The sequence below is a fragment of the Rhinoderma darwinii genome, chromosome 1 (assembly GCF_050947455.1).
Source record: "Rhinoderma darwinii isolate aRhiDar2 chromosome 1, aRhiDar2.hap1, whole genome shotgun sequence".
Taxonomy (NCBI): Eukaryota; Metazoa; Chordata; class Amphibia; order Anura; family Rhinodermatidae; genus Rhinoderma; species Rhinoderma darwinii.
The window spans coordinates 518882510-518907302 of record NC_134687.1 but is presented as its reverse complement, the minus strand read 5'-3'; the positions used below and the strand labels follow the sequence as shown (position 1 = coordinate 518907302).

General features: G+C 41.8%; 1 protein-coding gene across 1 annotated transcript in view; it reads right to left on the bottom strand.

Moving 5' to 3' along the window:
• The window catches only part of EPB41L4A (erythrocyte membrane protein band 4.1 like 4A), a 317566-nt gene that overhangs the window by 269732 nt on the left and 23041 nt on the right, over window positions 1-24793 (bottom strand). The gene's annotated exons all lie outside the window — the stretch shown is intronic.

Sequence of the window (24793 nt, the reverse complement as noted above, 5' to 3'; positions counted from 1 at the left end):
AATTTATAAATTTCTAAGTTTTATTTGAAATCGATTTTTATGTTCACGCTCTAATTCCAATAAATTCAGCAAAAGACTTGTGGGGTCAAAATGCTCACTATACCCCTCTATAAATTCATTGAGTGGTGTAGTTTGCCAAATGCTGTCTTTTTGGGAGTGTTTACACTGTTTTGGCCCCACAAGATCTCTTCGAACCTGCCATGGTGCCTAAAATATATTCTAATAAAATGGAGGCCACAAAATCCTCTATGTGCTCCTTTGCTTCTGAGGCAAGTGTAATGTCTGTGGCTGCCCGCTGTCAGCTCCGGTCCCCTCCTGACAGCCGCTAGTCGGTAAGCGCTGGCACCAGCCTCCTCCTGAGACGCCAGCGCTCGCCTCCACTCGCCTCAACCGGATCCCGTAGAGTGCGAGTGCACGCTCGTGCCCGCTCTTAAAGGGGCAGCGCACGCACCAGACCTTTTGACAAACTTTGACCCGTGTGTACCCTGGACTATAAGAGGGGTCCAGCCCCTTGCTTCGATGCCGGAGCGTTGTTGTTTTTCCCTAGTTTGGCCTCCTGGTGTGACCTGTACCTGTTCCATTTCCTGTTCCTAGAATTCCATACCATCCTGGTCGAGCACGGTGCTGTACCCAAGTCATGTCGTGCTGTATCCACGTCTGACCTGCTTCACCTCGCCTGACGTCCACCTGCTGCCTAGTCCCAGCTGAGCCTGCCTTGCTGCTGTCTGAGCTGCCACAGGTACCTATACGAACTATAGACATTCACCTGCCCAGTGGGTCCACAGACTAGGGCCACATGTTGGATATTTCTAAAAACTACAGAACCTGGGCATTAAATATCGCGTTGCGTTTCTCTAGTAAAATCTTCTGTGTTACAGAACAAAAATTGATTTTCTAAAAAAAAAAAACTAAAATTTTCAATTTCACCTTTACGTGCCTTGAATTCCGGTTAAACACCTGAAGGGTTAAGGAACTTTCTAAATTCTATTTTTAAAACTTTGAGGGGTGCAGTTTTTAAAACTGGGTGACTTATGGGGTTTTCTAATATGGCCCTCAAAGCCATTTCAGAACTGAACTGGTTCCTAAAAACATAGAACTTTAGCAGCAATTTCTCACATTTATTAAGAAAATTTCCAAAACCTAAGCCTTGCAACATCCTGGAAAAATAAAAAGATGTTAAAAAAATGATGCCAATATAAAGTAGACGTATGGGATATGTTAACTAGTAACTATGTAGTGTGGTATTACTATCTGTTTTACAAGCAAAATACATTTAAATTTAGAAAAGTGCTAATTTTTGCAAATTTTGGTGTTTTTCACAAATACTGAATTTATCGAACACATTTTTCCACTAACAAAGTAGAATATGTCATGAGGAAACAAAATCTCAGAATCACTTGGATAGGTAAAAGCATTACAAAGTTATTACCACAGAGACACGTTAGATTTGAAAAAAATTGGCTGCGTCCACAAGGCCAAAGGGGTTAATAATGTCCTGAAGGGGTTAATAATGTAGTACTTGGTTTTGACAGCGCCTATTTTGGTACAGCAAAAAATTTGCTTTGGCACAAATACCTCATTAAGTGTTGGATGAGCACCCTGCACCACTGGCTATGATCAACGCTCCCTGTCAAGCTTTTGATTTGTCTCTATGACATATCAAAAGTTTGATAAAAGTGTAGTTCCTATTTAAAATACATAAATCAATTTTTGACTAACACAAAACTGCAGATTTGATTGTAAGTAGCTTTGCTGTCAGATACAGCTACCGTAACTACATAGTTACGTCCACTGTTCAGTGGACAAGAGCGCTAATAAACAACGATTGATCGGCCAGAATGTGTCGGTACTCAGACTATGCACAATAGGTTATAGGATATCAACACTGCCCAATTTAAGCCATCTGACTTCTAAAGTAATAAACACCCTACACAATCAATAAAGACACAAGCTCTTTTTTTTTTACCCTTTAAAATATTGCTAGAAAAATATCAAAAAAACATGATCTGCAGAAATATGCACCAACATGGTGCCAACACAGAAAAACAAAATAAAATCAAAAGAACTACAGATCAAACATATCAGGACCTAATAGCCCTGCTGAAGAGGTGGCAGACGGACCTGTAGAAGTTCTGTCAGCCAAATCATGTCCCTGCTGATGTCCTTGGTAGGGGTATGCTGTCTGCCCAGGATAACATGGCCCGCTTGCTGAGGGGCCATAATAAAAATCAGGACGAACGTTCATCCCCCTATCCTAGCTGAAAAGGCTAGGTGAGGAGTCAGTGCTGCCTATATTGTAGTGCCCGGGTAGGTGGAGGTCCAGGAGTGATCAGGGTAGGTTGTGATGCTGCACAACCTAGGGGTTCTTCATTGTAGACGCCACAAGTCTAATGCCCGGTAGATGGTCCTTGGATCATAGGGTGGCATTGCTGCCTGCAGCATCACCATAATGGCTCCCTGATCCAGACGTTTTGGAGGTAGCCTAGTCAAATGCGGGATGAGGCTACCTAGGAAGGTCTCTTCCGGATTCTCGTGCTCCTGTTAAGGTACTCCAGCACTTGAGAATTGATTAGAGCCCTGGTGTTCTGTACCGCAGAAGGAGCAGCAGCCACTTGACAGCGACGGGAAGTGCTTCTTGGAGCTACATATGAAACAACCCTGGCCGAAGCAGATGACAACCGAGGACACTTCACAGCCACCTGAGGAGAGATGCTACTTGTGTTTGATTGACAATCTGCTTCTGGCTCCTCAAGTTGGGTGGCATCAGAGTCCACTTCCTCTGCCTCTTCTAGATTGTCCCTTGTGCTGGTTCAGAAAAAAAAAAGATGAAGTTATATTTAGTACAATAATAATACGTTGAACATACTAGGCCTTGCATCATAAGAAATGGATGTCCTATCATCTGGATAGGCCATCCATCAGATTGGTGGGGGTGCAACTACATACACCAACGCCGATCAGCTATATTGAAGGTGCCACGGCGCTTGTACGAACGCTGCTTCCACTTCTTCCCCTTCATAGTTTTTACCAGCATGTACCGTGAATTGCTGACACACTTGTAGTGGTAGTTCATAGTAGGCTGTACTGTGAATCGCCGATACAAGTCTGTCTGCGATTGACATTACAACCAGGTAAAGAGAATGAAGGGAAAGCAGGCCTCATACAAGCACCGCAGCCACTACAAAAAAAAAAAAGGAAATCTGCAAACGATAGACCATCCATTTCTTATGACTGGACAACCCTTTCTCCATAGTGGTATCAGGAAATGTAATGACCATTATGTCCTTTGGGAATTTAAATATTTTCACACAATCGTAATAGCCCTGCAATACATCATGACGATAGTTTCATATGCTTAATTAACATATTGCCTTTATCGCACCCCTTGGCGACATACTACGTACTATTACTGCGTTGTCACCAAGGGGAAGTATGGAGCGCGCCTACGGGCTGAGCGCGCTCCATACTCGGCGGGTGGCGGCTGTTTTATATAGCAGACACCACACTCCATCGGGCGGAATGAAAGTGTCACGATAGACCACGACATTTAAATTGTTTGAATCAGGGGGGCGCCCCCTCAAACGCGCCATCACGCGCCCCCCCCCCTTCTCGCAGCGCGATCAGCCATTTACAATGGTTGTTATGGTATCCTGGGGGCCTAATTTTGTACTACTTTGAAGCTCCTCCTCTGGCAGGGCTTCAAAGGAGACGGTCCGTATGACGATACACTGCAATACATTAGTATTGCAGTATGTCATGCAAGCGATCCAACGATTGCTGCCTCAAGTCTCCTAGGGGGACTAATAAAAAAAATAAAAAAAACAGTTAAATAGGTTTTTTTTTTTAAAAAAATATTAAAAAAAAAAAAAGGTAAAAAAGGTAAAAGTGAAAAAATAAAATAAAAATTCCCATTTTTTCCCTAAAGTAATCTTAAAAAAAATAAAAAAAGTTAACATAATTGGTATCGCTGCGTCCGTAAAAGGCCAAACTATCACAATATAGCGTTGTTTAACCAGCTCGGTGATCGCCGTAAAAATAAAGTGTCCTTCTTTGATGCGGGCGTATTTTTACGCGCCGCCTTGACAGCGACGCGCAAAATTACACCTAGTCTAAACAGAACATCGTAAAACATCGTAATGGTGCCATCTTTTCAGGCGTAAAACGCCTGAAAATAGGTCGTGTGCACATACCCTTATGGATGAAGTGCATCTTTGAGGAACACGAGCTGCTGTGTGAACCTATAGACCCGCTTTTTAGATGGAGCCTCACTGCTCTTTCCAACACGAGACTGATCACGACTGGAATTCCATCGTGTTTTTATTTCTTGTACTACAAAAAAAAAGGCTGTTATTAATCTGGAGAGTCAATACAGAGACTAGGCCGTAAATTTCTGATGGTTGCCGGTCAAACTCTTTGCACCCACCCGCAGATCAGCTGAAAGGGCTGTGGAGTATTCGGTTTACCCGGTCCATACTTAAAGAGGCTCTGTCACCAGATTATAAGTGCCCTATCTCCTACATAATGTGAACAGCGCTGTAATGTAGATCACAACAGTGGTTTTTATTTTGAAAAACAATCATTTTTGACCAAGTTATGAGCAATTTTAGATTTATGCTAATTGACGCTGACTAATCAGTGACCAATCAGCCTCATACACTTCTCATTGTTCCAGCCCAGCTTCTTTCACTGCACAATCACGCTTTAACAATGGGCTGGAACAATGAGAAGTGTATGATGCTGATTGGTCACTGATTGGTCAGCGTCATACACTTTTTTTCACAACGCCCAGTTGGTAAAAAGTAAAAACGCGCCCTGTTGTCTATTAAGAAAGTAATTAGCATAAATCTAAAATTGCTCATAACTTGGTCAAAAATGATAGTTTTTCAAAATAAAAACCACTGCCGATCAGATTATGTAGGAGATAGGGCACTTATAATCTGGTGACAGAGCCTCTTTAAATCTGACACACTTGTAGCAGAGCAATACCGTAGACCGCAGCTACAATTGTGTTGGCGAAGCACAATGTGAAGCTGGTAATCATTGAAAGGGAAGCAGCGCTGGCACAAGCACAGTGGCTCCTTTCAAAATTTGCGCAGCTGTGTAGAGTCTGACCACCATTGAGCAGATATTAGTGGCCTAATCTCAAAATAGGCCATCAATTTAAAAAAAATTGCAGAAAAGGTGAATTTACTTACTAATTTTCTGACACTGCACGGTTCCCCTGCTCCCAACGACGCTGCAATAGATTCTTTGATATTTCCTCCCACGCAGGATACTTTTTGGTAGCGGTTATGGTAGGATTCTGACCGTGTATCCCACAATTCAGGATGGTCAGCCTCTCTACATCCAGGTCGTGTTGAATGCTAGGAAATTTGGCCCGCCCCGACGTTGCCTGGCAACGGATCCGCAAAAACCATACCGCACACATATGACTTCCGTGTGCGGTCCGTTATTTTGATGGACCCATAGGCTATAACGCGCGAGACGGAACCACAATAACGGACAGGAGTAGTACATGTTTCACATACGGATCAGCGAAAACAACAGAAGTGTGCATGGACCCATAGAAATGAATTGGTCAGTCTGCTATCTGTTAAAAAACGGATAGCACACTGAAGAAAATAACGGAAGTGTGATTGAGGCCTAAAAGAAAATGAAAACCTTTATAAGCAAGGTACAGTATGTTTTGTTATCACTGTACTCAACCCCGGTCACATCTAGACTATATTAAGCCAAGACTGGAAAGATAATAGGATAATGATATAAATGATCAATAAAACAGCCAGCACAGACTTGTCACTGCATTAGTACAGCTGTAATGGAAGGATCATATTAAGCTGTAATTCAGGAAGATTTTGGAATTCCTAGGCTCACAGTCACTCTCCTGTGACACAGTAAGGCTGGATTCACACAAGCATGTTCGGTCCGTAAAGGACGGAATGTATTTCGGCCGCAAGTCCCGGACCGAACACACTGCCTGGAGCCGGGCTCCTAGCATCATAGTTATGTACGACGCTAGGAGTCCCTGCCTCTCTGTGGAACTACTGTCCCGTACTGAAAACATGATTACAGTACAGGACAGTTGTCCCGCAGCGAGGCAGGGACTCCTAGCGTCGTACAGAACTATAATGCTAGGAGCCCGGCTCCCTGCAGTGTGTTCGGTCCGGGACTTGTGGCCGAAATACGTTCCGTCCATTACGGACCGAACATGTTTGTGTGAATCCAGCCTAACAACGCATGCAAATTACCAACCTTTATACAATATGGTCATCTGAATTAGCTTCTATGAGGTCAATTCAAGAACTTGTTGTCCTAAATTATTATCCTATAGGAGAAGCTTATTTTACTTGGGTTACTATCTGTATTGTCTCTATAGACGTTACCATTTAAATACCTTGCACTGATGTCTGCAGTTTTTGAATACTGCATGAAGCATTCTGATCAAATTTACTATCATTTACGGCAGAAGCTGGCGTACAATTATAGCAGAAATCTATGCCAGTTCGTAGCGGACGTAGATTTCCCAGTCAGTTGCACGGACAGCCAGAGAAGCGCCTAATTAATAACAGATGGGCACCTATTAATAAATTAGACTCTCTCTACAGCTATCTTTATATTAAGACTGGCATATGAAACGCCAGTCTAAATAAATCTTCCCAATAGAGCTTTAACCCCTTAAGGACGCAGCCTTGTTTTGGCCTTAAGGCTCAGAGCCCATTTTTCAAATCTGACATATTTCACTTTATGTGGTAACGTCGGAATGCTTAAACCTATCCAATAAATTCTGAGATTGTTTTCTCGTGACACATTGGCCTTTATGTTAGTGGTAAAATTTGGACGATATATTCAGTGGTTATTGGTGAAAAATTGCAAAATTTTGAGAATATGTATAAAAAATAGCATTTTTCAGAATTTAAATGCATCTGCTTCTAAAACAGATGGTTATACCACCCAAAATAGTTACTAGTTCACATTACCCATATGTCTACTTTAGATTGGCATAGTTTTTTGAACATTGTTTTATTTTTCTTGGACGTTACAAGGCTTAGAACATAAACAGCAATTTCTCATATTTAAGAAAATGTCAAAAGCCTTTTTTTTAAGGTACGTGTTCAGTTCCAAAGTGGCTTTGAGGGGCCCATGTATTAGAAACCCCCATAAAACACACCATTTTGAAAACTAGACCCCTCAAAGTATTCAAAACAGAATTTAGAAAGTTTATTTAACCCTTCAGGCATTTCACAGAAATTAAAGCAAAGTAGAGGTGAAATTTGCAAATTTAATTTTTCTAGATGAATTTCAATTGTATTAAAAAAAAAAATCTGTAACACAGAAGGTTTTCACAGAGAAACACTACTAAATATGTATTGTCCAGATTCTGCAGTTTTTAGAAATGTCCCACATGTGGCTCTACTGCGCTCGTGGACTAAAACACAAGCCCCAGAAGCAAAGAAGCACCTAGTACATTTCGAGGCCTCTTTTTTATTAGCATATATTTTAGGCAGCATACCAGGTTTGAAGAGGTGTTGAGGTGCCAAAGCAGTAGAAATCCCACAAAAGTGACCCCATTTCGGAAACTACACCCCTCAAGGAATTAATTTATGGTTGTTACCATTTTGACCCCACAGTTTTTACACAGCACGTATTTGAATTGGGCTGTCAAATTAAAAAAATGAAATTTTTTCCAATAAGATGTCATTTTTGATAAAAATTTCTTAATTTCACAGGGAACAAAATACTCAATTTTGTTGCCCAATTTGTCCTGAGTGCAGCAATAACCCATTTGTGGTGATAAACTGCCATTTGGGCCCATGGGAGGGCTCAGAAGGAAAGGAGCGCTATTTGTTGTTTGGAGTCCAGATTTTGCTGTATTGGTTTTCGGGTGCTATGTCGCATTTGCAGAGCCCCAGAGGTATCAAAGCAATGGAAACCCACCAGAAGTGACCCCATTTTGGAAACTACACCTCTCAAGGCATTTATTGGTGTTGTGACCATTTTGAACCCATAGTTTTTTCACATCACTTATTTGAATTGGGCTGGGAATTCAAACAAAATAATTTTTTCCAATAATATGTACTTTTGGCTGAAAATTTCTTATTTTCACAAGAAATAAAATACCCCATTTTGTTGCCCAATTTGTCCTGAGTGCGGCAATGCCCAATTTGTGGTGATAAACTGACGTTTGGGCCCATGGGAGGGCTCAGAAGGAAAGGACCACCATTTGGCCTACTGGGGATTTTCTGGTGCTAAGTTATGTATGCAGAAGCCCCTGAGGTACCAGTACAGTTGAAACCCCCAAGAAGTGACCCCGTTTTAAAAACTACACCCCTTAAGGCATTCATCTAGAGGTGTAGTGAGCAAACGGTCAAAACTGGGGTCATCTTGGAGTAGGCAACACTCATTAGGAGAAGCGAAGTATTGCCTCATTTTTTTTTTTTAGGTTCCAGTTCAGAAGTTGCTTTGAGGGGCCCATATATTAGACCACCCCATCAAACACCCCATTTTAGAAACTAGACCCCTCAAAGTATTCACAACAGCATTTAGAAAGTTTATTAACTCTTTAGATGTTTCACAGGAATTTAGAGCAAAGTAGAGGCAAAATTTACATATTTATTTTTGTCAGAAAATCCTTTTTATACAATTTTTTTCTAAAACACAAAAAGGTTTTAACAGACAAACGCAACTTAATACTTACTGGCCAGATTCTGCAGTTTTGAGAAATATCCCACTTGTGGCCCTAGTGCGGTAATAGACTGAAGCACCGGCCTCCGAAGCAAAGTCCTAGTGGATTTTGAGGCCTCTTTTTTTATTAGGCACCATGTCCGGTTACAAGAGGTCTTGTGGTGCCAAAACAGTGGAGACCCCCCAAAAGTGACCCCATTTTGGAAACTAGACCCCCTGAGGAATCCATTGTAGTTTTCTTGGGGTGCATGCGACTTTTTGATCAGTTTTTATTCTATTTTTAGGTGGCGTGGTGACTAAAAACAGCAATTCTACTATTGTTTTTTTATTCTATTTTATTACAGCGTTCACCGTTGCTATAAAATGACATTCACTTTATTCTGCGGGGCGATACGATTACGGCGATACGATATGTTTATAGTTTTTTTTATGTCTTATGGCGTTTGCACAATAAAATAAGTTTTGTTAAAAATCATTAACTTTTTGTGTTACCTTATTCTAAGAGCCAGAACTTTTTTATTTTTCCATCAATAAAGCCGTGCGAGGACTTATTTTTTGCGTAACGGACTGTAGTTTCAATCCTTACCATTTTTAGGTACAGGCGACTTTTTGATCTCTTTTTATTCCATTTTTTGGGAGGTGAAATGACCAAAAAAATTGTGATTGTGGTACGGTTTATTATTTTCTTTTCCGGCGTTCACCGTGCGGGATAAATAACATAATAAATTTTGTAGATCAGGCCGTTACGGACGCGCCGATACCAATTATGTATAGTTTATTTGTTTGTTTATATATTTTTATTAATAATAAAGGACTGATAAGGGAAAAAGGGGGATTTTTACTTTTAAAAGTTTTATTTTCTTATTTTTACACATCTTTTTTTAACTTTTTTTTAACTTTATTACTTTGTCCCACTAGGGGACTTGAGGGCAGGAGACCCTGATCGCTATTCTAATACACTGCACTACATGCGTAGTGCAGTGTATCAGAGCGGTCAGCTACTGACTGACAGCAAGCATAGTGGGTCCTGACTTTGTTTGACTTCAATGGGTGCATGATGCGCGAGAAACGCAGAAATATATATGACGTCGTGAGTTTTACGCAGCGGACACCCGCTGCGTAAAAATCACGGACTGACTTCGCTGAGCCGCTCAAAGCACACTGCAGAGGAGGCAAAGGATCCTCCACCCGTCATGGGAACGGGGATAGGGGCATTATACGGTGTATGGGAGGGAGGGTGGCATTATACGGTGTATGGTAGGGGGGGCATTATACTGTGGGGGCAGCATACTGTGGGAGGAGCGGATATGGGGGGCATTATACGGTGTGGGGGCAGCTATGGGGAGCATTTATATATTACCAGACAACTGCATTCCCTTTGCTAGCAAACCTGTGTAACGGGGTTTCTATACTATATATTATGTAGTATACATAAGCATAATAAAAACGCTCCGTTTATGGACATGGCCTTACTAGGCAAACTCATCTCATACACAATTAATCATGGGGTAGCCACCAGTCTATAGCACAGGGTTGAAAATGTCCCACACAGCCCATCAATCTTTTCTATAGATTTTAAAATCTGCTAATTAAAATGACCCAGATGAATAGAAAGATGGAGTTTTGACATTTTGCCTTCAGATCAAAAAGTTGAAAACACTTAATGGTTAATCAATATCTAGAAATGAGCCAGCAGAGACCAATGCACTACAATACCAACACAACATTCTATGGACATGGACCAGGTCAGTAAATCAATCCTCTTTACACATACAATTTTATGATGCACATATGGATCTCTGAAACCCAGACATGGACAGTAGAAGTCACTCTATTTTCCAGAAAAACAATCTATTAATGGGGATGTCAAAGCGGACCTCAGCTATTGGACTCTACCGTGCTAGATGTAGATGGAGGTCAAAATTGTTTGAGATTTATTTTATCTGTGGGTTACTAGTGTGTGTGTGTGTGTGTGTGTGTGTGTGTGTGTGTGTGTGTGTGTGTGTGTGTGTGTTTTTTCCAGATACATTAAAATAATTTACAATTTTCATATATTATACAGTGCTATGAAAAAGCATTTTCTATATTATTGCTAAATTGTCACATTTAAATGCAACTAATTTTAATATAAAGATAGAGACATCAGGAGCTTTTAAATGATCAATACATTTATTGATGATAAAGATTTATTCAATACATATATCAACCATGTGAAAAAGTAATTGCCACCCTAAACCTAATACTACAATGAAATGTTTGCGATGATTTGTGATGAGTCTTTTACATTGTAGCGGAGGAATTTTGGCCTGCTCTTCTTTGCAGAATTGTTTTAATTTGACTACATTTACATTTGGAGGGTTTTTGAGCATGAACTGTCCATTTAGAAAGGACCCGTCACCAGGTCCTAACATCCAATTTACACATATTACCTTTAGCCCGCTCCCTCCCGGTTTTCTCTGACGCTGTCCAATCAGCACATGACAGCCTTGCCCAGCAAGACCACACTGGGCAAGACTTCTAATCAAACACATTTGTCCTAATCTGCCTCGTGCGTATTGGACATAGTCAGAGGCAGTGACGATGCTCCGCCCGGGAGATTCACCGTAGTTCATGCCCCGTAGGAAAACAGCGAGGAAGTGGGCTAAAGGTAATGTGTAAATTGGATGTTAGGACCGGGTGACTGGTCCTATTTAAGGTCTTGCCACTGCATCTCAATGGGATTCAAGTTAGAACTCGGCCACCCCAAAACCTTTATTTTGTTTGATTTGAGCCATTCAGATGTGGACTTGCTTTTGTGCTTCAGATCGTTATCCTGATGCATAACCTAACTACGCTTGAAATTTAGGTAAACAACGGACGGACGGACATTCTCCTTCAGGATTTTCTGATAAAGAGCAGAATTCATGGCTCAATTATGACAAGTCATCCAGGTTCAGCAGAAGCAAAAGCGGCCCAGGACCATCACATCACCACCAAGTTTGACTGTTGGTATGATGTTCTTATGGTGGAATGCGGGGTAAGCTTTACACCAGATGTAATGAGACCCATGTCTTTCAAAAAGTTCCACCTTTATATCATCACTCCACAGAATATTACATAGTTACATAGTTAGTACGGCTGAAAAAAAGACACATGTCCATCAAGCCTAAAAGTCTTGGGGTTCATTTAGATCAGGGGTCTCAAACTCGGCCGGGTAAGTGGGCCACATATAGAAAAAAATGGGAAGTTGTCGGGCCGCAATACTTTCAACTTTGATACGATACAAAATTATTGTTATTCAATCTACTATAACACTATATTACTGTAATATAAAATTCTGCACGTGCTTATTTCAACAAACCAGTTTTTCAGTTTAAGTGTCGCTAAATGCAGTCCGGCGGCTCAGTGCCCTCTGTGGATGCCACAGTGCCCTCTGTAGATAATGCAACACACCTAGATAATGCAACAGTGCCCTCCGTACATGCTGCCACAGTGCCCTCCGTACATGCTGCCACAGTGCCCTCCGCAGATTATGCCACAGTGCCCTCCGCAGATTATGCCACACACCCCCAAATAGATCGCTCCATTGGGGCTCCCTCTAGGAGTGGAATCCCCAGCCAGAGCGTTGCCGACGCTTTGGCTGGGGATTCCTCTACTGTTGTAGCTCCTGACGTCACTGTCCATACACAGTGACATCAGGGGATCCTCCTGGACCGGAATGTGATATTAGGGGCAACCCCAGAGCAGAGCACTAGTATCGGCTCTGCGCCGGAACTCTGGGGAAGCCATTAACATCAGTGTCCATATATGGACAGTTATGTCAGGGGCTTGACCAGAACTGTAGTCCAGGAGCAGAGCCACGTCTAGCACTCTGCTCCTGACATCACTGTTCATATATGGACATGGATGTCAGGGGCAACCCCAGAGCTGGAGTCCAGGGCAGAGCGCTAGTAGGCTCTTCCTGGGACTCAAGCTGTGCTCCTGACATCACTGGGACTCCTGCTCTGAGGAAGCCTCTGACATCACTGTCGATGTATGGACAGCGATGTCAGAGGCTTCCCCAGAGTCCCAGAGCAGAGCCTATACTAGCGCTCTGCCCGGGACTCCAGCTCTGTGGAAGCTCCAGACATCACTGTCCATATGTGGACAGCGATGTCAGAAGATTCCACAGAGTCCCGGAGCAGAGCCGATACTAGAGCTGTGCCCGGGACTCCGCTCCCGGGAAGACCATGACGCACTGTCCATATATGGACAGCGATGTCAGGATATTCCACAGAGTCCTAGAGCAGAGCCGATACTAGCGCTCTGCACGGGACTGCGGCTCTGCGGAAGCCCCAGACATCGCTGTTCATGTGTACAGCGATGTCCGGAAATTCCAGTCCCGGAGCAGTCTGTACTAGCGGCTCTGTGTCCCGCGGGCCGCAGATGACAGCCGCAGGGGCCGCATGCAGCCCGCGGGCCGTGTGCTTGAGACCCCTGATCTAGATTATTTTTTTGCAAATGTAAGAAGAGCCTTTGTGTTCATTTTGGTCAGAAGTGGTTTGTGCCTTGCAACTCTCCCATTGATGCCATTTGTCTTTCTTAGGCTAGGTTCACACAGAGTTGTTTGACGTGGAAACCGTGCCGCAAAATTAGTCAAAAACGTCCCGGAAATGCCTCCCATTGATTTTAATGGGAGGCGGAGGAGTCTTTTTCCCGCGAGCGGTAAAACTGTCTCGCGGGAGAAAGAAGGCACATGCCCTATCTTCAGGCGTTTACACCTCTGACCTCCCATTGGCATCAATGGGAGGCAGAGAAAGCGTATTTCGCGGCGTTTTATGCCCGCGGCGCTCAATGGCAAAAAAATCAGTGCAGGGAGAGGAAAATCTGCCTCAATCTTCCAAATGGAATTTTGAGGCAGAATTTCCGCCTGCAAAAAACCTCAGTGTGAACCCAGCCTTATTGTGGAATCGTGTACATTTATCTTAACTGATGCAAAGGAGGCTGCAGTTCTTTAGATGTTCATCTGGGTTCTTTTGTGACCTCCTGGATGAGCCAGAAATAACTTTATTTCGCATCTGTATTTGAATCTCTTTAGAATGTGGCATCATGTGCTGCTTTTTGAGATTTTCTAGCCTATTTCTCATTGACATACAGGTTCTATTTGTTTAGATTCAATAGGTCCGGCAGTAATCATCCCTCGGTGTGGCTTGTGAAATTGTACTCCATTTTTAATTTGATTTGGTTTAATGGTTGAGTTAGTAGGGAAGGGGGTAATTACTTTTCACCCAGGGCCATAGAGGGCCGAGCAGCATTTTTCTTTCAATAAATGAAAACATCATTTAACCACTTCCTGACCAGGCCCATTTTCAAGTTTTAGCCCTGTGCCAATTTAAAAGAAAATCGTTCCTTTATTACTCTTCCAACCTATATGTATTTGGGCTTGTTTTTTTCAGAATATGTTGGCTTCCATATTTTGTAAAAAAAAAAATAACGATATATTTTACTTTTTAAAAAATGTAAAAGGAAAAAAACAAAAAAAAAAAACGGGAAATACATTTAAAAAAAAATGTGAATATGTGAATTTAGATGTTTTTTGACATCTGGTGCATGTCACTGGGTAAACACACCTGAATACATATTTGGCTACTTCTGTCGACTTCAGCGATACTAAATGGGTACGCATTTCTTACACACTGGGCGCAAGGCAGAGCTTATAATGAATGGTGCGCAACTGGCTTTAGAGAGCAAAATTTTCCAAAGCTGGTTTGCTGACACCGTACGACCATTACAGATGTTGTGAAGTGCTAAAACACTGTGAACACCCCCAAAATGACTCTTTAGGAAATTAGACCCCCAAGGTATTTGATTAGTGACATAAAAGATTTTAGCCCTCTTTTTTTTTTCAGGCAATTCATTGACTTGGATAGAAAAAAATGTAAACTGCCATTTTTTTTCCCCAAATATGTGAATTCAGGTGACCTTTTCTGACATCTGGTGAATGCCACTGGGTTAACACACCTAAATACATATTTGTCAACTTCCGCCGACCTAAACTATACCAAATATGTGGGCATTTCATACATGCTGGGCACAAGGCGGAGCTTACATTGAATGGTGCGTAAACTGGCTTTTGGAAAGCAAATTTTCCCAAGCGATCTCTGTGTATGCGACCAGTGTCGCGGCCAAAGTCCCCGTGCAGCCCCAGACTAAAGCCCCCTGCACAAGGCCATGCCCGTAATCACGGCCGGTGATTACAGGCAAGGCCAGACGCAGGCAGACAGACACTCGCATTTGCGGACTGTAAAATCCAAAAAGAAGAAGTTTTTTTTTGTGGGTCATTTTTGCGGCTCGGACACCTTCCCTGGGGCCTAAAACTAGATAAAGAAATAGGTAGATCTAAATAATGATCTATTTGTGTAACAAAAAAACATTTGCTATAAAATTATATATATGAATCACCTATCTAATATCTATATCTATCTATTATATGTATCTAAGATAGACAGATACACAGATCGCTAGAGATTTATTGGAGGAAAAGCGTGTTTTATTATTACTATTAGGGTATGTTCACACGCAGAGTCAAAAACGTCTCAAAATACGGAGCGGTTTTCAAGAGCAAACATCTCCTGATTTTCAGAAGTTTTTTTTGAGCAACTCACGTTTTTCGCTGCGTTTTTTACGGCTGTTTTTGGAGCGGTTTTCAATAGAGTATGAGAAAGCGGCTCTAAAAACGTCCCAAGAAGTGTCCTGAACTTCTTTTGATGAGCCGTCATTTTACACGCTGTATTTTGTCAGCGCCGCGTAAAATGACAGCTCGTCTGCACAGAACATCGTAAGACCCATTGCAAGCAATGGGCAGATGTTTGCAGACGTATTGGAGCAGTCTTTTCAGGCGTAATTCGAGGCCTAAAACGCCTCCATTACGTCTGAAAAGAGGTCGTGTGCACATACCCTAATTATTCTCCCTCCCCGACAGCCGGGAAGGATAGGGAGACGTTACAGGGGGGGGGGTGCCGCGAGCAAGGGGAAGTCCTGCCAACGGGGATAGTATTGTGATCATTGTGACAGGTTGTCACAATGATCACATGCCCAGAGACCACGCTGATTGGTCTCTGGGAAGAGCTCCATGTCAGCTGTATCAGGGAGCTAAATTCCGCCACGGAATGGAAAAAAGTATAACTCTGCAGAACGTTCTAGAACGGCCCTGCAGAGTTAATTGCGAATCGCCCGGATGTTTATAGTCTATGGGCGGTCTGCAAGCGGTTAAAAAGAGCATTTTGTGTATACTTGGGTTATTTTTGTCTAATACTAAAAGTAATTTCATGATCTGAATCATTCAAGTGTGATGAATATGCGAAAATTAGGAAGGGGAAAAAACTATATGTTCAGACATTACAATGTGTCCTGTGGGGGCGGAGCATGACACTTGGATTCTCTTTGGTCTTCTTTGAATCCCTGTGTCATGAACTATCCTCTTAGGCCTTGAACTAGGGATTATTGAGTGCATCAGGTTTGAATAAAAGCTCCTTCCTATTAGAAAATAAACAAATGCTTTTCTCATTCAGTGAAGATGGACTGCCAATATGACAAGGAGTAGTACTCTACAAATTCACTAGCGCGCCACACGGAATCCTTGTTAATCCTAGGTTATGACACATAGAAGTTAAGCTCTGTGCACATCACCTTATTGGCCTACATTTAACGTATACGCCCGAAAGAGCACCTGACGTATACGTTAAACGTAGACTGTGATGCATTACTTAACAGTGGCTTCCATCACTACAGAGTTTAATGGTATACGTTAAACGTATATGTCATGATCTCTCATGACCCTTTCATGAAGCATATGTGGCCACCTGGTAACACAGTTGCTGAAGCCCAGAAACAGAAGGTAGGATGGGGGTTCAGGGGGCACCGTGCTAGAGATAGGTATGGGTAGAGGTGGATCCTGTAGATATGCCATAAATGTCTGAGATAGGAATACCCCTTTAACCTTTTGGCCTTTTTTCCTTTGAGGACTATGGAGGTTGTAATTGCCTGGTCAACAAAAAAAAAATTATTGGCATCTGGAGTGGTCTGGCTCCTAAAGTTTATAGTCACTTGTCAACCCCTGACATGACATAAATCAAATTGCACATGTAATGCCAACCAACCACATCCCGCTGGTTTAAGAAATTTTGCTGTTAAAGAGGAATGGTTCACAAAACAAGTGCATACTGTTTAATTGGAACCAGCAATTTGGTAATACTATTCTCATACTGCAGTTTTTCAGCTTCAGTCTACATGATATTTCACAAAATTATGGCAAATCTTTTTATAAGAATTAATCAACTGTATTAAAATATTTCATTAAAAGGTTTTAATAGAATTTTTTCCCCCTTAGACCTTTTCTTAAAATCTTCTAAAGGAGGAAGTGAAGCGTTAAATTGGCTTCAATACCTAAATGCAGGGGATTAAAACTCTTACTTCAAAAACCCTTCATGTACATTATTAAGCTAAAATACTTAAAAAATTAGATTTAATAACCACCAGCTGCACGCAAACTTTATACTCCTCAGAAAGTGATGATATATACCTATAATGTGTTTCCCATAGAGGTCATCAGAGGTCATCCTGGGAAGTAATAGTCTTTTAAAAAGGTGGGGCAAGTTTTCATAATTAATACAATTCGAGATACTAGGGCCATGTAACATACCAGGGCCACTAATTCTTTCACTTTGGTCCCTGAAATGCAAATTTCCAAGGTGCTCGCTACACTTAGGTCCTTAACCCCTTTCCACCCTATGATGTACATTTACATCATGCGAACTGTACAGTTCCTGCGAAATTAAGTAAATGTATGTGATAGCGTGGGTACAGGAGCTGTGTCCGCACAATACTTACCATATTAGCTGCCTGCTGTATTATACAGCTCAGAGCTTGCGCTAACAGCCGGGATCAGAGATAACTCCGATCCTGGAGGGTTTAAGCCCTTAGATGCCGACCACAGAATCTAAGTGGTTAGGTAGAGAGAGGGGGCTCTCTCTGTCAGCCACTGGATAGGTGATAAATGTCTGATAGGTGGGGGTCAGACCTCTTGGATCCTCACCGATCCCAAGAACGGGCTTACCTGGCCGTCCCTGCGAGCCCCATAGGAATAGTGGTACTGCGCATGCTCGATCACCGCTCCATTCATTTTCTATTAGCTGCAGAGCGCTATTTCTGTAAGTTTATTATCGGTTTAACCCTTTCCCGACATCCGCTGTATATATACGCTGCTGTCGGGAAGGGCTTCCTGCAAAGCGCAGTACCATTAAGTCGCGGTGATAGTGCGGGCTCAGGAGCGGAGCCCGCACCATCACCACCGGGTGCCAGCTGTATGTTACAGCTGGTACCCTGAGGTATCGGCCAGGACCGGAGCTAGCATCCGATGCGGCCGATTAACCCCTCAGATGCTGCGTTCAATAGGGATCGCAGCATGTCAGGAGTTTTTAGCCACCGGCACCCCAGCAACGTGATCACTGGGTTGCCGGTGGCTGCAATGGCAATCGGAGGCCTAATACTTACCTCCCGGTCTACCAGCAACAGAAGCCTCCTATGCCCCGCTCGCTGGCGGGGCCTAAAAGGCTTTCAAGCACCATCGGCTTCTGAGCCAGAAGCTGAGCCGGAGTCATCAGCAGTGGGTGTCTGCTGTATGTTACAGCGGACACCCCGCTGTATTGGCAGGAACCGGAGCTAGCTCCGATTCCTGCCATTAACCCCTTCGATGCAGCGATCAGATGTGATCGCTGCATCAAAGTGGTTTGCAGTAAATCGGCAGCCTGCCATGCGATGGCAAGGCTTCCAACTGCTACTATGGCAACAGAAGGCCTAACAATGGCCTCCTGTCTGCCATTACGGAAGCCGATTAGAATAAAAGTTGTAAAAAAATAAAATAAAAGTTTCAATTAATGACATAAAACATTATCACCCTTTTTCCCATGTCATTTGGTATTGAAAAACAATAAAACCATACATATTTGGTATCGCTACGTCCGTAACGACCTGAACTATAAAATTATTATGTTATTTGTCCCGCACAGTGAACGCCGTAAATAAAAACTAAAAAATTATGCCAGAATTGCTTCTAAAACTATAGCTCGTCCCGCAAAAAAACAAGCCCTCATACAGCTCTGTCAACTAAAAACTTATGACGACAGAAAAAATACATTTTTACAAAAGTAATTTTATTGTGCAAAAAGTTGTAACACATAAAAAAGTTCTATAAATTTGGTATCACCGGAATCGTACTGACCCGCAGAATAAAGTGAAAATGTAATTTATGACGCGTGGTGAACGCTGTATAAAAAAAAACTACTGAAAAAAAACCTGACAGAATTGCGGTTTTTTGATCACCTTGCCTCCCAAAAAAAAGAGAACAAGTGATCAAAAAGTCGCATATACCCCAAAATGGTACCAACAACAACTACAGGTCGTCCCGCAAAAAAAACAGCCCTCATACCACTACGTCTATGAAAAAATAAAATGAGTTAAGGCTCAAATAAGTCAGGAAAGAAAAATATGAAGTTGTGCTGGCCCGAGGAGAACATTTCTTCATTTTCAAGTGGCAATTTATCAAGGCCCTAAAATTAGGGAACCAGGAAGGGGAGGGCCCAAAACATATCTGCTGGAAGCGAGGGTGCCCGTATTATACCAGGACAACACTTCGCACCTTTGCAGTTTGGGGAATTTTGCTGGGGAGTGTGGACCAAAAGGGGGATAAGAAAGGACATTTATCAGTGTGACACTGGCCTGCGCATAAAGGATTGCTTCAGAGCGTAACAAATATTTATGGATTATTTTATTGTTTACCCCATTATTAGATCACCTGACTATGCCCCTGATGTACTCTGCCCAGCTCACATATACCCCACATTATAAACTGAAATATCAGTAAAACTCCAAACAAAACTACTACCAAGCAAAATCCACGCTCCAAAAGCTAAATGGCGCTCCTTCCCTTCTGAGCCCTACAGCGTGCCCAAACAGCAGTTTACTTCCAAATATATGGCATCGCCATGCCTGGGAGAACCCTTTTAACAATTTCTGGGGTGTGTCTCCAGTGGCATAAGCTGGGCACAACATATTTCCCATTGAAATGTCACATCTAGGGAAAAATTTAAATTTTTACTTTGCACCATCCGGAGTGAAAATGCACCCATTAATAAATGCCTTGAGGGGTGTAGTTTCCAAAATGGGGTCGCTTCCCAGCGGGTTTTTTTATTATTTCACATCAGAGCCTCTGCAATTGTGAACCAATATTATGTAAGTTGCCAAGTTGGCCTCAATTTCGCATGGTACTCTCACTCCTGAGCCCTGTGGATAGTCCAGTCAAAAGATTAGGGCCACATGCAGGGCGTTTCTAAAACTGGGAAACACAGCATAATAATTAGAGAGAAACTGACAAAGAAAAAATGGTCGACTTGAAGCACGTGAAATACAAAAAATATATATATATACAATTTTTATTGAATAAAGACATGGAACAAGTAAAAAAATGGAATAAGGATAAGTCACACAATAAAAAAAGGACGTCACATCAATCATGAACCAGATGTGCTAATTTGGTCAACATGTTGGAAACAATAAGCAAGGTATTATGGCAGCAAATAGATAAATAACAGCATACCTGGCTGAAACACATATATGCATATATTTCGTACAGTGGTGGCGATTAGAGTAAAAAAGAGAATGTATAAACAACGCCAACAGGATACAAGTGTATAGAGCAGTGTTTAGGTGTGCAAAAGCTGGTTTTGAAGTGTAATCAAAGAGTTATAAGCAAAGTTTTGTTCAAGCTGCTGAAGATGGCAAGTATTTGTTCAACATACCAGTAGACATTGTGATGCAAAGATGGGACGTCTACACCCGACGCGCGTTTCAGCACCGGCCTTCGTCCGGCAATAATTAGAGAGCTGTCTTGTTATGGTGGCACAAGCTGGGCACCACATATTGGCATATCCATGAAAAAAAAATAGTTTTCACTCTGCAACATCGAGTGCACACTAATTTCTGTAAAACACCTGCGGGGTTAAAATGCTCGCTACACCCCTAGGTGAATACCTTGAGGGGTGTAGTTTACAAAACGGGGTCACTTTCGGGGGTTTCCACTGTTTTAGTCCCACAGGGGCTTTTCACATGTGACATAGCGCCCAGAAACCAATCCAGGAAAATCTATACTCCAAAAGCCAAATGGCACGCCTTCTCTTCTGAGCGCTACTGTGTGCCCAAACAGCAGATTATGACCACATATCAGGTATTGCCATACTTAAATGCTCACTACACCCCTAGATTAATTCTTCAAGGGGTGTAGTTTCATGAATCGAGTCACTTTTGGGTAGTTTCCATTGTACTCGTTCCTTAGGGGCTTTGCAAAAGAGACATTGTTCCAAGAAATCAATCCAGCAAAATCTGTACTCCAAAAGCTAAATGACATTCCTCTTCTGATCCTTGCCGTGTGCCCAAACAGCAGTTTATGACTACATATGGGGTATTGCTGTACTTCAGAGAAGTTGCTTTACAAATGTTGGGGTTAATTTTTTCCTTTATTTGTTGAGAAAATGAAACATTTTAAGCTAAAGCTATGTCTTCTTGAAGAAAAAAAGGATTGTTTTTATTTTCACTGCCCAATTCTAATAAAGTCTATAAAACACCCGTGGGGTCAAAATGCTCACTACACCCTTAGATTAATTCCTCAAGGGGTGTAGTTTCCAAAATGGGGTCACTTGTTGGAGGTTTCCACTGTTTTGTCCCTTCGGGGGCTTTGAAAATGTGACATGGCCTCCACAAACAATCCTACTAAATTTGAGCTCCAAAAGCCAAATGGTGCTCTTTCCCTTCTAAGCCCTGCCGTGTGTCCAAACAGCCGTTTATTACCACATGTGGGGTATTCTTTTAAATCGGGAGAGATTGCTTTACAAATGTTGTGGTGCTTTTTCTCCTTTAGCCCTTGTGGAAATGAGAAAAAATTTGCTAAACCTACATTTTCTTGGAAAAAAAATAGATTTTAAATTTTCACGGCCTACTTCCAATAATTTCTGCAATAAACCTGTGGTGTCAAAATGCTCACTATACCCCTAGATAATTTCCTGAAGGGGTCTAGTTTCTCAAATGGGGTCACTTTTTTGGGATTTCCACCGTTTTGGCACCGCAAGAGCCCTTCAAACCGGATATGGTGACGAAATTATTTTCTAATAAAAAAGAAAAAAGGAGGCCCCAAGATCCTCTGAGGCTGGTGCTTCAGTCCATAAGCACACTAGGGCCACATGTGGAATATTTATAATAACTGCAGACTTTGGGCAATAAATATTGAGTTGCGTCTCTCTGGTAAAACCTTCTGTGTTACAAAAAAGAAAAGAAAAATGGATTAAAAATAAATTTCTGCAAAAAAAAAAAGAAAAAAAATGTCATTTGTACATTTCACCTCTACTTTGCTTTAATTCCTGTGAACCGTCTAAAAGGTCAAGAAACTTTCTAAATGCCGTTTTGAATACTTTGAGGGGTGAAGTTTTTGAAATGGGGTGACTTATTGGGGGGTTTCTAGTATATAATGCCCTCAAAGCCACTTCTCAACTGAACTGCCCCCTGTAAAAATAGCCTTTTGAAATGTTCCTGAAAATGTGAAATTGCAGCTAAATTTCTTAGCCTTGTAACATCAAGAAAAAATAAAAAGATATAAAAAAAAATTATGCCAATCTAAAGTAGACGGGGGATGTTAATTAGCAACAATTGTGTGTGGTATAACTGCCTGTCTTACAAGCAGATACATTTAAATTTGGAAAAATTATAATTTTTGCAATTTTTCACAAAATTTTGGTGTTTTTCACAATTAAATACTGAATGTGTCGAGTAAATTTTGCCAGTAACATAAAGTCCAATGTGTCACGTGAAAATCTCAGAATCGCTTGGATACGTAAAAGCATTCCGAAGTTATTACCACAAAGTGAAACATGTCAGATTTGAAAAATGAGGCTCAGTCAGGAAGGTCAAAAGTGGCCAAAGCGGGAAGGCGTTAAACGAGCTCGTGATTATTTCATGAAAAAAGGAACAGAAAGACAGGATGAATACGCAACTGTAACTTAAATGTACAAAACTTAAAACCATCTGTTGCTTCTAAAAATATCTCCTGTACTTGCTCTTATTAAAACCTGTCATTCATGAGACAGTAAGATTTTAGAATTGATTTATTATTTATGTTACGGACTTCCATGTTGTTGCCTAGTAACCAGAGTTATTAGATGTAATGTCTCCACATATCTTCCCATTAATGTTGTGCCAGTGATAATACAAGCACATGAAATAAGCCAGTCTGGAATGACGAGAGGCGACCAATTTAAAGGAGTACCTCCCGTCTAAAACAAAAATTAAAATGAGGTAGGAATTTCCCAAATAATTCTTCAGTATACTTCACAGTATTCTTGTTTAAAAAGTCTGTATTGCATGCTGGGAAAAAAATATATAAAAATCTTTACAGAGAACGCATGGTTTCTGCTTTTAGTGTGTCCATATTTGTTTTATGGCCCCAATTAGATTCAATAGGCGCCTATTGCATTGTTAACTACTACAAGGGTATTCCCATCTGAGACAAACATCTGATGGATGAGAGTTCCTCTTCTGGGGTGACCGTCTACCAGGAGAAGGTCAAGGCAAGCTTGCTTTCTCTCTAGTCAAGTCTATGGGAGTTATGGAGAGTAGTGTAAATTCATGGCCACCTCTCCACTCAACCTGCAGCCGCATAACTATGATGCTAGGAGCCCGGCTCCCTGCAGTGTGTTCGGTCCGGGACTTCTGGCTGAAATACGTTCCGTCCATTACGGACGTAACATGGTCGTGTGAACCCAGCCTTAGAGATAGAGACTGCAGAGAGGAAAACTGCTAAAACAAATGCAGAATACAATGCATATAATGGCCAAAAATAGTGTTATTGCTAATGTACACATGACAGCTTATTCTGAAAACTGACCAGGAAAGTTAGGTATGCTTTAAGGGTCCATTCACACATTGCGGTTGAGATGCGGTTAGAACCACATAATAAAAAGAACACATTTGAAGACCGCATGCGTTTTAACGCCATTTGTTGTAGTTTTTCGATGCGGTTGCGTTTTTGTTTTTCCACAACTGCATTAAACAAAACTGCATCATTGTTTTCAATGCGCAGGGCCCCCAAGGCTGGATACACACTTGTTTTTGGTGATGCATTTTCTAGCCAAAACTAGTAGTGGGTCCAAAAGTATAAAATAAAAAAAATTAAAAAGACCTAGATTTCTACTCCTCTCCTTTGTATGAACTCATGTGTTTAGCTTAATGAAAAAACAAAACAAAAAGGCACATTCACACGTGGCGGAATTGCTGTTGAATTCTGCTACGGACAGTCCACAGTGGAATTCTGCAGCAGCCGTTTTTTACATTTGTTTCTATACATTTTTAGAAAAGTTAGTTCAGACGTTGCAGAAAATAACTGTGCGGAAATTAGGCTGCAGTGCAGAATTTTCCCTCCGCAGCATGCTCATTACATTACGGAGAAGAAGCGGAATTTCACTGCGGATTTCAGCCTTTGCAATTCAAAAACTGAAATCTGTGGCAAGTCCGCTGTGATGATTTCTGCAACGTCTGAATTACCAGTCAAATATGCAAATGTTGGTGCAGATTCATTGTGTAATTGCCCCAAATCTGCACCAACATTTGCAGCGGAAAAATTCCGCCACGTGTGAACGTGCCCTAAAGCTCTTGATTCACTTTCATCTCCTCCAAAGTGCTAAAATAGTATTCCCATAAATGAATGTTATGGCATATTCTAAAAATGAATGGGGTTGTGTTGCAAGACCCTGCACATCAGGTGGCAGAGAGTGTTGCTGTGCACTGAAAAACTGTGAAGGGGGACAATGTGCTAAATCAGCGCTGCGGACCCTTCATTCTCAGGATTGGTAGAAATGCCAGCAGTCGGGCTCCCAAAATCAGAAAGTGATGGCATTTCTTAGGGTATGTTCACACGCTTAGCAAAAAAATGTCTGAAAATACGGAGCTGTTTTCAAGGGAAAACAGCTCCTGATTTTCAGAAGTTTTTTTATTCGAACTCACGTTTTTCGCGGCGTTATGAGGCGGAAAAAAACGCCCCGTCGGAACAGAACGC